Source organism: Siniperca chuatsi, linkage group LG3 (assembly GCF_020085105.1).
Source record: "Siniperca chuatsi isolate FFG_IHB_CAS linkage group LG3, ASM2008510v1, whole genome shotgun sequence".
In the NCBI taxonomy this organism is placed as follows: Eukaryota; Metazoa; Chordata; class Actinopteri; order Centrarchiformes; family Sinipercidae; genus Siniperca; species Siniperca chuatsi.
The window spans coordinates 10449922-10464797 of NC_058044.1; the positions used below are offsets into that span (position 1 = coordinate 10449922).

The 14876-nt window shown below is 39.8% G+C and overlaps 2 long non-coding RNA genes across 2 annotated transcripts in view; one reads left to right on the forward strand and one right to left on the reverse strand.

The window, feature by feature from the left end:
- LOC122873776 overlaps positions 1–14876 on the reverse strand; it is an 80011-nt gene that overhangs the window by 62008 nt on the left and 3127 nt on the right. The gene's annotated exons all lie outside the window — the stretch shown is intronic.
- On the forward strand, positions 8286–14231 carry LOC122873777. Its single transcript, XR_006377511.1, has 3 exons — positions 8286–8627; positions 12973–13075; positions 13719–14231. It is a non-coding gene; the product is annotated as an uncharacterized LOC122873777 (long non-coding RNA).

Here is a 14876-nt window from a genome sequence, read left to right on the forward strand (position 1 = left end):
AAATTTAAGTACCGTCAGGCTCATTATCAATGCCATGTTGTAGGCATATGGCTAATGTAGGAATTAGTCACGTTTGTCAGGTTGTCAGTTAAATGTTTTTAGGATGGACTGCAGTTCATTGGCTGTTAATTGAGCAAACAGACCACGTACATGTTTCTCAGATGGAAGAACTGACTGAGCCTTAGGACATCATGAATCTTCAGTGATCTCATGGGAACTGTAGTATTTTTGCCATTCACCATACCAAATTTTGGGATCTATACTAAAGTACTTCTTGACCACATGTCTTTACACAGAGTTAGATCACAATGACACCAACACATTAAGGTCTGTGACTGTCACACTGAGCGAGTCACACAAAGACTCAGTGTGAACAAGTGTTTGGAGTGTGTGAGTTTGGCTTCTGCCAAGGGGAAACCTGGGGAAAAGTGTTTAACAGAGAAACTGGGAAGGAGAAGAAAGAGGAAAAGGAGGAGCTGTACTAAAAACTCAACTGTAGACATAAAAATGAAAATGCTCTGCAAGAATGTCTATTATTTATCCAGGACATAGTCTCTACATTTCAGCGATAGGCAACATCTGCTCTGATTTAAAATTCTCAAAACCAAAAACACACAGAAATTAACAATGCTAACTTTTATTGAGCCAGGATGTTTGTTATGTGTGTTACATGTGTGCAACATTGCATCAAATGTATGGCACAAAATAAAATTCACATGCAAATTTAGGCAAGTAATTGTTGCAAACTCTTGCTACGAGCCAACTTTAGCAAACTCATGGCTACATCTGCACAAAAGTCACAATGAGAAGCTCAGATTCTCTCATATTTGTCAGATGCATGTGTGTGGGTAAGCGTGTGTGCATGCGTGTTTCTGAGTTAAATTAGTCAGTGGGATTTGTGCCACTCCCGTGGCAGGTCCATATGGCACAGAGCTCAGCTCGAAGGCTGGCTCCACTCATTAACATTCCCCTATCATAGAGGCCAAGGGGAATGCACAAACCAAAGTGTGTGTGTGTTTGTGTCTGTCTCTGTCTGTCTGTCTGTCTATCCTCCAAAATCGTTTCATACCAGCACTCTGGCATAGCAGAAGACATCAATGAAACTACTGATACCTTCCCGTTCCACACACCTCAGAGACTGGTTTCGACGTATTTGGTTCTAATGAGAACCTATAAATAAAAGCTAATAGTTGTGGGGATGAATGTAAACATGAGCTAATTTGATGAGGAGCGGGCGGGTGGAGGCAGGATCAATCCCCAGATCACTGTGTTGCATTCCAAAAAGGGTGTCTGCCATATGCTTGCTGCTGAAGAGGCAGCTGCCCCCAAAGCCTCAGATTCCATGTTTTTGTGGTTTTGTGTTCTGGCGCCAGAGTGATTCTGTACTAATTACTATTTTGGAACATGAGGAAAAAGAGGAGGGAGACGCAGAGATGGAAAGAGAGAGAGAGGCAGAAAATGAGAGAGAAAACAGAAAATGGAGCAAAAGTTTGAAAAATAATATATCATTTGTATAAAAACATTTAAATCTATATGCTTCTCTACCATACAGCTCAGGGGTGCCCTGGTAGCTCACCTGGTAGAACGCAAGCCCCTTGTATAATGCTAAGTCCTTACCGCAGTGGCCTGGGTTCGCTGTTCCCTGTGCTGCATGTCATCCCCCCTTTCTCTCTCTCCCCCACACTTCCTGTCTCTTCAGCTGTTCCTATCAAATAAAAAGGCAAAAAGCCCCAAAAAATAATCTTTACCATGCAGCTTGCTCACATCAGACGCACACAACCACCTCGAAATGGAGGAAAACTCAATTAATAGTTTAAAGTTTCAACCTCATGATTCAATGAATATGTTATATGTATGGTAAAATGTTTCAACTTCAGCAAAAAACTTGCAGTTATTCCAGGGTTTTATAACTGTACTTGAGAATGACAACAGGAAAAAGGAGAGAGACTGGAGGGAAATAAAGAACTGGCATTCAAGGTGAGTTCAGTCAGAGGCTGAGCTGAACACACACTCCCACAGAATCAGCTAGTGTGTATATTCCTAGCTAGCTTACAGCTAACAATTGCAACTTGGTACATTGGGGCAAATAAACACATATTGCACAAACAGCCAAGCGGTCCAACACAAGGCATTTCACTTTCATCTTTAGCCTTTTTGCCTGCCTTCCTTGTCCTCTTGGTTTTGGTTGCCTGTTCTGACTTCCTGCCTGTTACCAAACCCTACTCTGAACTTTAAAATTAGCTTTTAGCTGACCTGGGGTACGTTCAATCTGAAAATGGCATGTTTCCTCTAAATGGTGTGCAACGGGCTTTGAGGTCCATTTCCTCGTTTGGTGGGTGTGTCAGAGGTGTTACCCAATCAGCAGCTCCGCCGTATTAAAAAAAAGCAGTGCGCTTGCGTACACAACAGGGTGTTCGAGACACCACCGTTTCCGTTTAAATAAACTTTTTCACAGATTTACTGAGTGTATTGGTGGCTTCTCACAGTAAATCATTTGGCTGAATGCCTACAAAACATCCACTGACACAAAACTTACTGGGGAACTATTTCGTACAAGCATCAGAAGAGCAAGGTCGCCATCCAAAAGTCGTGTGAACTTTTAAAATGATTTATTCCCATTAGTTAAATAGCTTGTGCACGCAATATATGGACCTTGTGGACTTGGACACTTCATAAGAAACACAGGGACCATGCTGTCTGGAAGCTGCAGAGGAATCGTGTCTGCTGCTTAGTATTTATATACTTAAAAGATTGTGTAAGAAATATTTTATGGCACACATTGGAGGACCCACAAAGTCCATCTGTCCAATAGTTCTGCAGAAACTACTGTAGGCCACTCCTCACCTCTCCCTGCAGTTTCCATCACTTCTTTCCATTCCACTGAGTCCCTTTGGAAAACATGAATCCCAGCATGACATCCTAATAAACACTGACAGTCAGAACACAAGTCCAATCTCTCATAGCGGCTGACCTGTAGGTCACAATATCGCCCCTTCTCATCAGAAACCTCCCAAGAGTGCCTCACAGAAAATACCAAGGTCAAGCTCCTCCTATCTCTGGTAAATAGAAATGTTATGGCCTTGTTAGTAATGGCAACTCTCATACAATTCGCATTTCACACAAGACAGTGAAGAAAAACATCCATACATGCTTTGGAAACACTGTAGTGTCATTGCACTGACATACTTAAGTTGCAGTGACGCACGTTCTTTTGGACGCACATAATATAGGACATCGCAGCACACTGGCAAAAATAACCACCCACACATTTATACACACACAGAAAGAAATTTGGCTGATCTTACAAAGCTCACAAGCTGAAGTAAGAAGAATCACAAGTTAACATCCACCTCATTTGCCTAAAGCTTGTAAAAGACCTTGAGATCACTGAAACCTACAAAAACTAGACAACTTACATATAAACAGATATGTCCACCACATACAGATTTTTTTGTCTCGACAGTCAGAAAGGAGCACTTATTGAACAACTGAATGAATACTGAGGGCATCACAGTGGAAAACTATGATTTGAGATGCATAGCCAATCAACCCCAAAATCCCATGAGAACACAACTTCTCATTTGTTAACTATGAAAAACAGTTTTCCTTCTTAATTTATGCTGCAATCTGCACAGGGAAAGAAACGGAGCAAAGAAGCTAAAAATGGATGAGATGGGTAGCGAGAGATGAAGGCAACAAGGTCTGTAAACTCAAAGCAGGAGGAAGGTGAATTTTAAGAGTGAGGTGAAATTCACGTGAGCTCTGGCTCTGAATGAAGACCTGCCATTTGTTTTGGGGTTTTTTGTTTGTTTGTTTGTTTGTTTGTTTGTTTGAGATTCTCCCTGGAATTAAACCGGATACCATTCGGCTAGCACTATTTATATTTCTCTCACAGTGCGTGATGTTGACAGTCCAATTCCAGTTGTAAAAACTGAACATGTTTAAAATTTTTACATAAAAATCTCAACTCTTTTTCTGGAGCTTTCAACCATATGACACAGTTTCGCTTGGTTGCCATGGAGATGGATCTGTTGACATGCAAGCTCAGCAGCTGCTATGATTTCATCCAGCACTTTCAGGACTTTTTGTCAGATGAAGATCACTCCGCATCACATGGTCTTCATCCTCATCTGATGAGGCTGAGCCTATTTCCAAGGCCAAGAATGAACTTATATGCTTAAAATAATCTTAATGAGAACGACTGACAGCGACTGGATAAGAAGGAAACAACTACAATCATTAAACATCTGTATTTATGTTATTTATTTATGTTTACCACCAGCAGTTGGTTTCAGTTGAACATTCTGTCGCTAGTAGCAACCACTACTGACACAGTTCTATGGCAGTTGCTGCTTAACTGTCATTGTTACATCCGCCATTTTGTGAGATCTGTGACCAAACAAATATTGACAGGCATCTTTAATCTACTCCCCAAATGCCCTTGTTGATTATTGATTTGTGATTTAGTAGAGTTTTGTATTTCTATGATTAGTTTACTGATAATCAAGCTAGCCTTTGGAGGTAATGTGTTGCTAAAACAACATTTTAAGTAGCTGAAGTGTTGAATTACTGTTGGGATAACAGTTATGCATTTTACCCTATTTGCTTTTACTGCTGTGGACTATGTGTATGTTTACTAGCTAAATTACTGTGCTGTACTTCCTGTGGGGACTCCATATTGATCTTACAGTGGTGATACTTTCTTCCTGGCATTAAGCAGCTTTGGTCAGTACTTTTGTGAATCTAGTTCCCTTGTTATTGTACTAATTCATTTTTACAACATCTAGGGTCTAACATGTTTATAGAATCTCATCTTTATCTGATTTGTAATCCTTATCATTTAATGTGTTTTCTTACACTGTTTCACAATTGTTTTCAGTAAAAAATTCAAAAGCAAATCGGCTGTGTATTGGAAGTGCATTTAGCTTGCTGCATAGCTGTGCACCTACACTCACAGTGAAGGCAGAAGAGTATAACTTTATCTCCCAACTGTCAACACTCTCTGCCTTAAGTTATTTCAAAGTCGAGATTAATAATTAATATTTTCCTTCATATTTGAATTTGAGATTACAGCACCACCTTCCTCTCCATTTTTACTCCATCCACAATACTGAAAGTGAAACTCTCCAATAAAAACATTATAAAACCCCAAATTGTTTGGAAAGTTTGGTTCTCCACAGAACGCTGACACCAGTAACTTACGTGTGATCAAAGAAGCAGGAAACCGCTGTTTGATCTTTGACAGAAGAGTCCGGGAAGGACATAAATTTACTGTGCAGAACCTAAGTTTATTATCATATTTTACTGAATCCAAAAAAGTTGTACTGAGTCTGAGGGACAGTGGCCCGCTCTCTGCATTCTACTCCAATGTATGATATGGCGTATCTACTGTATATCAGCACAGACAACATTTATAAGACTGGCGACAGGTATGTGGGACTTGGGGAGCTTCTAGATTGGGGCTTTTAGAAAGCACTTGAGTGTCCCGGAGAGTTTTTGAACAGTATGTAACAGTCTGAGAATGGATATATGGCCCCAGTGAGTTCAAAAATGATTTCTGTGAAATTGCAGCTCCACTCTAGCTCACTACATTGACAGACAGGACATTAGACGATGAAATAAACTCCATGAGACTGCGAATGTTCCCTTACGTTTCCTAACTCTCTGCTTCTTACACCATCTTTTTCCCCCCCACTTTCATTAGACAAACGTTCTCCATTTCTGGTTTATCATTCACAATGATTCTCACATCTGTTTCACTCTTCTTTATTTCAGCTACCATGTCACATTGTTTAATCTATTGCTTTCATCTCCATTTTCTTAACTATATATTTCCATGTATTAGCTTTTATAAGAGATGGGAAATGAGAGGGCTAGACAGACTGGATCAAGGCCACATAAAGACTAAGGGTGCTTGTTTAAATGCATTTTTGATGGCTTACCTTTTATCAGTACACTAAGTGAGTTCCTCTAAGCACAGTCCGCAGTCTGATAGATATGACACATAGAATATGACATTTCTTTATTTGTTCACAATAAAAACAGAATTAGTATGACCCATAATGGCCAACATGGCTGGGAAGTCAGAGACAAGTATCAGTAAGTAGAGCTTAACTACTAAATTAGCTGTTAAATCATGTCTTTTAGCCTTTTTCATTAGGATATTGCTGAATATTATAGTACTGTCCTCTCGTGTCTAATGTTGCATGTAGTGATATATTGTATGTATATCATAGGGATATCACATTATTCTCCAGATGTAGCTGTTGCATGTTGTATTGCCATTGTTATTCTGTAATTGTGTGTTTTGTGTATGTGGTGTTGATGTAATGTCACTATGTATATTTTACTATGAACCCCAGGAAAAATAGCTGATGTGATATAGCAGCTAATGGGGCCAAATAAACTATAAACTAAGTACTGGTATCAGCCTCAAAAATCCAGAATTGGACAGGCTACACCAATAACCTGTACCAAAAATCCAAACCTCACCAGCACAAAATCCAACAAAAAAGCCACAGTACTTCTCTGGGAAGGTCAGTGCTAAATCACTGTAGCAATATAATCATATACACAGTAGTTCTTATTTCTTCACAAGATGAAAGAGTCTGAAGAATGGTCTCTTGAAAACACTGTTTTCTATAGGTATTTTACAAGCTCTTGTTTGAATTACCACCATGGCTGCTTGTTCGAGACATACACAAAAAAAAAAAAAAGGTTTGCAAAGAGGAATCAAAGGAGAAGAAAATGAAAGAAAAAAATTTTAGAAGCACTCTGGAGGACATTTTCTTTTCAGTGAGAGAAAGGACTCCTCTCTTCTGCCTCAGTGGTGCCCCTGGCTATGCCTGTGTTTAGCTGTGGGAACAGACCACTTGGTGGCACGTACTGAATAGGGGGCCTTCGCCCCTTGGCGCTCCCTTAGTGGACCTGCCAGCAAACAGGCTTTGGACTATTTCTTTCTCCTCTTCACTCCCAACTTGTTATTTTATTCTCTCATAGACACACTTATCAGAGCCTTGACTGCCTTCATCTTTCTGCTTACTTTTTTTTTTTTTTTTTAAATTCGCCTTTGTTTAAGTCGTTCTTTCTTCTTCTGCAACAACCTCTATCATTTTCTCCTCACACACAGCAACAGAAAAGGCATTATCAGGAAAAGAGGTAGAAGACGAGGGGAACCCCGATGTGTGTAATAATTAGTCATCTCTTCAGCAGCTTTCTAGAAAGGTTTCCCTGGAGGCTGGGATCTCTATTGTGGAGGGCTGGACTTGGTCACTTGGAGCTGGCCCAGATTCCTCTCTTCCTGGGGGGGCTTACTACTGGCCCTGGTGGTCCAAAACATACTGACACAGACCAAGTCTATTAACTATAGTGATTTAAGTTACTGATGAGGGCTGATTTATCCCCACCTATAGAGATGTGGGGCCCTCACTTTGGCCAACAAACCATCCCACTCCCATAGAGGTCTTGAGTGGACTGAAGAGGGATAATGGAGGGGGGTGGGGTCTAGGCAGCACCCATTAATGGACAATAGAGCCTGCTACGCAGATGCACTGGTAAAAGGAAGGAAGTAAAATTTATTTATTTTTGTGTGTGTGTGTGTGTGAGTCAGATAAAGAGAGGTATCATGTTTATGTGCAAGCATGTCTGCAAACCATTGCGTGAAATCAGTTCCCTTGATCCCTTTGCTTAATAACCAAATCACTGATCATAACTTCAAACTTCTTGTTGTCGAATGTGAAAACTAATTTGGAGATGTAATGAAGCCAGACTGAGAAGTGTAAAAAAAAATAAATAAATAAATACTGCCTTGAAATGCTCTTGTTCCAAGCCGAAACATGATTTAGTTTTTCAAAAGATCCCTTTTCAAACAGGAAATCACTAATGAGCCAGAGGGCTCTTAGATGAATGAATACATGAACAAACATTTTGAAGCTTTAAAAATACTATGTCAGATCTCATAATATATTGAAAAAAATTGGAATATAATGAAAAAATGAGGGCAGGGAAACATTCAAAATAGGCCAAATATGCAGAAGCATATTTTGAATGTTTTGGTTTAAATTCACTATAACTCTTTAATGTTGTTGTTTAAATGACTGAAAAGTAATTTGCATGATATTGCACAGGAACACTATGTTGTGCAGTATATCAATAGAAGGTTACAGCAGAGGTAATTACAATATCATCAAAGGCTTATGGACTATAATGTATACCTGTCAAAATTTCCCTTATAGCATTATTTAGCTCCAGTTATCATACCAAATATAGCCCGTCAGGCCCTATAATCCATTCCACTTTGCCAACCAGGAGGTGCGATGTGCTGTGGCTACCTGCGGGTAGATATCCAGGGGCATTAATAATGACTATGGTCCATGTATATTGCAGGTTCTCACTTGGTGTGTTTTGAGTACTCTGCCTCTCCATGATCTGTGGGAGGACATGGCCCTATACCATATGAACTATACATAATCTATGAGCTGCCATGTTTGAATGGAGATAAGGATGGCTGAGCTGCTCAGCCGTTCTGCCAGACTCTGTGGCCGACGCTTCAGGACAACCAAGTCGATGTAGAATTTCACAGGCGAGCGAGGTGGAGATGGTTGCTGATGGTCTCTGCCAGATTTAAGGTCTGCTTGATTTTTTTAAAATAACATATGGTTAAACATCACTTTCTGTACATTTAAAGAGAGAACAGACCAAGAAAGGATCAGAACAGTTTACTTTAACCCTTCGCTAAACAGTGTAAAAGTGGAGTTTAAACTGTCCATAAATGCTTTGTAACGCACTATAATGTGTAACAATACGTAAGTGTTTATTCCGGCCTTTCTAAAAAACCTGAAATATTATCTTACAAAGCAATTTTTAAAAATGTTAGTAAATGTTTTATAATACACTATAAAATAGCAAAAACATTCGAGAACATTTTTTAAAAGGAATAGTTCAGTTTTTGTGATATACAGTAGGTAGGATGAGTTGCTTGCTGTAACATTGCTGCATAGCTGTAAGCTCAGGCATGGAAGGTGCTTTATTCTGTTGTGAATAATTAGAAAGGTCCTGCACATCCACACAGGTGTTAGCCCTCTGGTCAGGTTGAAAGCGGGTAGAGCTATGTTGGAAATTATGCAAGGTCACCAAATCAGAGACGCACTGATAAGAATGACAATAGGTCTAATTAGTCCAGTTAACAGTTGCAACAAAGCTAACAGGAGAGTCAGGGAGATGTCAATCAAACAGTCTGTACACACCCACACAGTCTTAATTAGGCAAAATAATTCAAATCATCTGTGTCGATCGATCATGGGTGGCCTTTAAAGCTTTTTTGTGTTGTGTTATTTTGTTGTTTTAAGTGCAACTATGGAACTTTTGCTGACTACCAGCCACTGTGGCCACAAGTGACAATTACAGGATAATGGTAAATGGCTAAATGTAGTGTAAAAGTAGCACAAGTAGAGAATGCACAGCAAAATCCAGCTAAAGTTTGCTAACATTAGCCACCATACTGTAACTACTTGTCTTACCAGACAAAATAAGTCTGTAGCAGTAAAACCTTTCAGTGTGTTGAACTGAGAGAGGGTGTATTTTATGGCTTATTAATTCAACTTTTACATTTGTGAAAAGGAAGAATGTGTTATTACATAGTCTCATTTTAAAATTGTTTTTATTAGCCGTGTGCTGCTACTCATTATTCCAAACACATGCAGGACGTAACTGTCTGAGCTAATTTCTATGCATCAATGTCACTAACTGCTAATCCCTAATGTCAAAAAAAAATTCAGACTATCCCGTTGGGTACTTTTCACACATTTTAATGATTTAACCTCACCCATTTGTACATGGCTTATAAAATAAAAATTAAAAAATGAAATACATACATTGGATTTAGGTAAATATAAGTATCAGATGTGACTCGGCATCGACAGATACCCAATGTTAAAAAAGGACTCGGATCGGGACATCCTTAATGCTCACTTCACACTGGCAGGACTAATGCACACTTGTGGGTGATAAACTAGCTGGTACTTGACTCTGGAGTATGGTACAACTGAGCCAGTCATAAAGGGCTTTTATAGTCCCTCTCCAAGAACAATATTGTTTGGTAGCATAACCCTGTTCCAGTCATCTCAAGTGAGCGTGCTCTATTTAAAAGTTCACTGTTCTAATACAACTTCTAGTACCTTTTTGTGTGGCTGGTGGGGTCTATTGTGTTGGTGTGAGGTATTAGTAGTTGTCCTTTTCCCCCTGTGGTGGCGTTGAGTGATAGCCTGCCAGTGGAAACACAGGGAGAGAGCTGATGACTTCTGTTACAGGCCAAAGTGAGGAAGCTCCTCAAAGATTAGACAAGTAGCAGGGTGAGAGAAGAGGGAGCCGGGAAACAATGGAGAGAGGGGGGGGGGACTGGAGGAGGGTAAAGAGCCAAAGAGGCAACTGTGACCAAGGAAGAAAAAGAGGTCCGATTCTGAAAGACAAATGGAGCCAGGGACTAAAACACCCATAGCAGGTGTGGCTTTTACTACAGGGAAGCACACATTATCCCAAGGGAACTAATGGGGAGGCGTTTGCTGGGGTATAACTGGGGCTTATCTGTATTCTGGTGAAACACACGCGGGTGGTATTCATACAAAGAGCATCAGCCCACAGCTGCTGCTCCGAAAGTGATCAAGAATTCAAAACACCCTCACAGCAGGGGTTAACGGCAAACTCTACAACCATGTAATGAGGAGTTGCAGTGTAAAATCTTAAGAACAGGCACATATGCACACGGAAGTTCACCAAACAAGTTTGAGAAGTTCTTATCTTAAATGTCCTTATTCAGTGAGCAGTAATTTGCAACAAAACAATAGCAGCTGATGATGGGGAATTGTTTGAGACGCTGCATCCATGGCTGGCCCTGAATATTCTCAATGGCTGGCTTGTCTGGTGGATTGGCTGAAAAGCAACAGTGAATCAGGTGTGGACAATTTCTGGTTATTCCACATGGAGAGTGGAGGATTGCCTTGATGATGCCGGGTTTCACTCCAGAAGGGTACAGCAGTATCCCCAGCAGCTGGCACAGCTTAGCACTGGCTTCCGTCAAAACAGCTGCCGCAGGTAGGCATTCTGGGATGCTGAGACCTTGGAGGTCTGATATTTGAGCACAGCAGCAGAGCCAAAGTGCAGCAGCAGGTTGATCTCAGTGGGTTTACAGACCAGGATGTCCTCTGATTTCAGGTCTCTGTGGAGGGGCAGTGCTGCAATGCTCAAAACACCTGCCTCATTATATGACGCACACTTTTTCCTCCTGCAGCAAGTCCTTCAACTTTTACGTGTGGTGAAAGATGTTAGAATACTCAGTTAAACATATGTAGGATGCCTATACAACAGTATGGCAGATGGGGTGGTATACTAGATAAGCATCGCATTACATTTTAGGCCAATATTTTAATGAGCCTTTTATTCAATAACTTGTGACCCATTGGCTAATTGTCACACTTTCTGAAACCTGTGCACATGTTGTCACAGACTCAATCATATTCAGTCAAATCCAAAGTGTCCCCTCCTCCTCAAAATTAATTTTATATACTACTAATCTGCAACAGCAAATATGTTTAAGAGAAACATAATGCCACCTAGATTACGTTTTTTATAACATAATAAGGAAACGTTTTTAATACTGTATCTGCAACATTACAAAATACTATATATTATATACAGAACGTACCTGGGAAATGTTCAGTGACAACCTATTTTTAATCTGCCCCCCCAACTAATGCAGTCTAATACAACAATCCTTTAAGAAATCCTATATTCATGAAGGTTATAATGTTCAGTTTTTTTGTATTGGATTATACTTATAAATAAATACTTTTTTTTTTAAGTATATGATTTTGTCCACCACATTCATATCTCTGTATAATGCAATACAGTTTAACAGCACCACAAACTGCAGCCTTCAAAATGATCAAAAAGTTCACAACTCTCAAACTGTTTCAACAAAAACTGAACATTATAATCTTCATGAAGGTAGGTTTTATTGCAGGACAGCCACTGTGTTCTGTCTCCATACGTTGTGAGTTTATTAAAAAAAACAAAAAAGGTCCAGTCGTCATGCAGCGCTGCACAAGTCAAACACACTGTTGTAAAATCAAACATAGCAAAATGTTCAGGATACGCAGATAATTAAATCCTCGTCTCATACCAGCAATCCTCTAGATTCTAGGTACCTTTTATGCATTCTGTGATAACAGCTCCCATAAAACTGATAGTTTGCCGAATAAAACAGTAACAAAGAGGAAACTGAGACACACCTATCTCTTCTTGGTACTATAAATGTGTCCGTCAGACAAACACTTTCAAATCGCTATAACTAATAAATCCCACTTCTCTTGTCATAATGAAAAAGGGGATAAAGCAAGAATTCTCTTTAAAATGTGGCTGTCTACGTAGAAACAGAATATTACAGTGACTCTCTCTTGCAACATCTAACACCGTCAATATTATTAGTCATTACACTCTCAGTAAAATTTAATATGGTGAAATGCTGCAACTGTCTCAGATGTTAAAACAGTTTGACAGGACAGGCTGTTAACCAGCCAGTCAACCATTTGTTATTTCACAACTTAAGTAAACTATTTTTCTGCCATATTTTAGCCCTTCTTACATACTATACCTCTTGCACAAGCTTAAAATATATCAGGAGCTACACAGTAATCAACAGCAATCAAGCTTCTGTGTCTAGAGCATATTTCAAAGTTTATGAACATCATGGATGCCTTGAGGCCTTCGAAATATATAAATTATGGGATTTGATTGAACATTCACAAAGCTGCTATTCAGAACGTAAATGGAAAGATGCATTAAAAGCAGTCACCTGTTGAGAGCTACTGAATATCCGCTGCATTACTGCAAACTTGTACACTTCAGTCACTTCTTGAACTTGGTCAGTATCCTTTCTTAGTGGGAGTGAGTCACTGTTTTATTTTTATCATTGTGAAGGAGGAACCCCCTGCTGACTCCCTCAGGAAACATCACACAGGAAGAAGAGAGAGAAAGGGCTCCTCCCTGTGGTGAGGCTACAGCTGTCCGTCTCAATGAGAGGGTAAGAGACTCCTCCATAGCAACAGTCCTACATGGCAACAGTCTCTTTGAATAAAGATGGCCTTGGATGCCATTCAGAGAATATCTTGTATCGGCAGTCCTTAGAAACAGAGGACATTGTAATGGAGTACTGTATCATATCCAGGCTGCTTAGCATAATTCAGTGGTCTCTTTTGCTTTATACAAAGCTGCAAGCCTGTAGAAGTATGAGATTCCCTCCAACTAGGCGGGGAAATAAAAAAATTTTTAAAAAGTAATTTCCAATTTATGCTAGGCAAAGAAAAGAAAACTGAAGCGCAAAAAGTGGGAAATCTACTCAGAACAGAACCAGCTAGCAAAGAGCGTTCAAAGACTTAAGATCTGCATTTGAATAACAACACCTCTTAGCCCCCTCCGGTAGAAACATCTCAACCAAGAATTTGTCACTCTCTATTTGAACTTTTCCTTCGTCATTTCCACACTCCGTACAATGAATCATTCAAAACGCTGAGCTCGAAATGAGACCAGACAGGACAGAAACTTGCCTCACATTGAGCTTTCCACAGCCACCCCAAGTCCAATTTCAGTCCAACAATGCAGTACTTTGATCAGTCTGTACGGCTGATTTAGGATGTCACTGCTAACTGTCTATCACTCCTACGCAGCCCCTCCAGGAGCAGTCGAGCTGAGCACGCTGGGATTGGGACATGCCAGGAAATCGAGAGTAGAGTGATACTAGACGGTGGCTGACTTCCAAATCAAAGATGTACGTCAAGCCAAAAATGCACTGGCAACATTGTCAGTCATGTATAGTAAGATGGGATGTGTGGTCATGAGGTAGTACTAAATTTGTTTATGTATCTCTTCCAAAGTTTCGGAGGATAAGGCGAGTGATATTCTATGTTTGTTATTGACACCAAATCCCATGAAAATACCAAAAACAACAATGAATTGATCGTATTGCCTGTGTAACCAAAGCCCAATATACTGTAATGTAGCTTATTCCTCAGTGCCAAAGACCTCCAATGTTGTCCAAAAACTATTAAATACATAAATGAGCCACACAGTAGCACTAGATGACATGTTCCTTTATGCAAAAAATGTTCCTTTATGACAAAAAAAAAAAGTAAAAGAGGCTCTTCAGATGCAAAAAGAATCAATTTATTCTATCTGCAAAACATGACACAATGTGAAAATAAATTAAAACATGTAAAATCAAGTACTGTTTTATGTCCTTCACTCCACATGAAAAAGTGTACACTTTGACTTTTAATGCTGCAGAGCTCAATCAAAAGACAATCCTCTGCCTCTCACTGTCACATATTAGCTTTGTTGCTCTCGGCTCCCTGTGGCCATTATGTGAATGGGACCTGTGGCTGTTCTGTCACACTTTGATCATTCCTGGTTATTAACTACTCGCCAGATACATCTCCCAGATGCGTTTCACAGTTATGCTTTCATGCAATTTAGTACCTACTGCAAATCACAATGTCAAGTACCTACAGTGGTTGGACACAATACCAGCAACACCTATGCAATCTAATGCAATCGAGTGCTGTAGCCCTGCAACAAATGCTTCTCATCTTTTTGAAGATGATGCTCAGCTTTTGTTCAGACTGTGTCCAAAGTGTGTGATCATTTTGGAGGTCGCAGTTTAATACAACCCTCCTCTAAATCATTGTCTTCCATTTGCCTTCACATAATATACATAAACTACCGAAATGCATGTTTTGGAAATATAAAAAAATATATATAAATTGCTTATGACCATTTCAGTCTGCTATTATTTCTCTCACTTTGCTATACTGCGCTCTCTTCCCTTT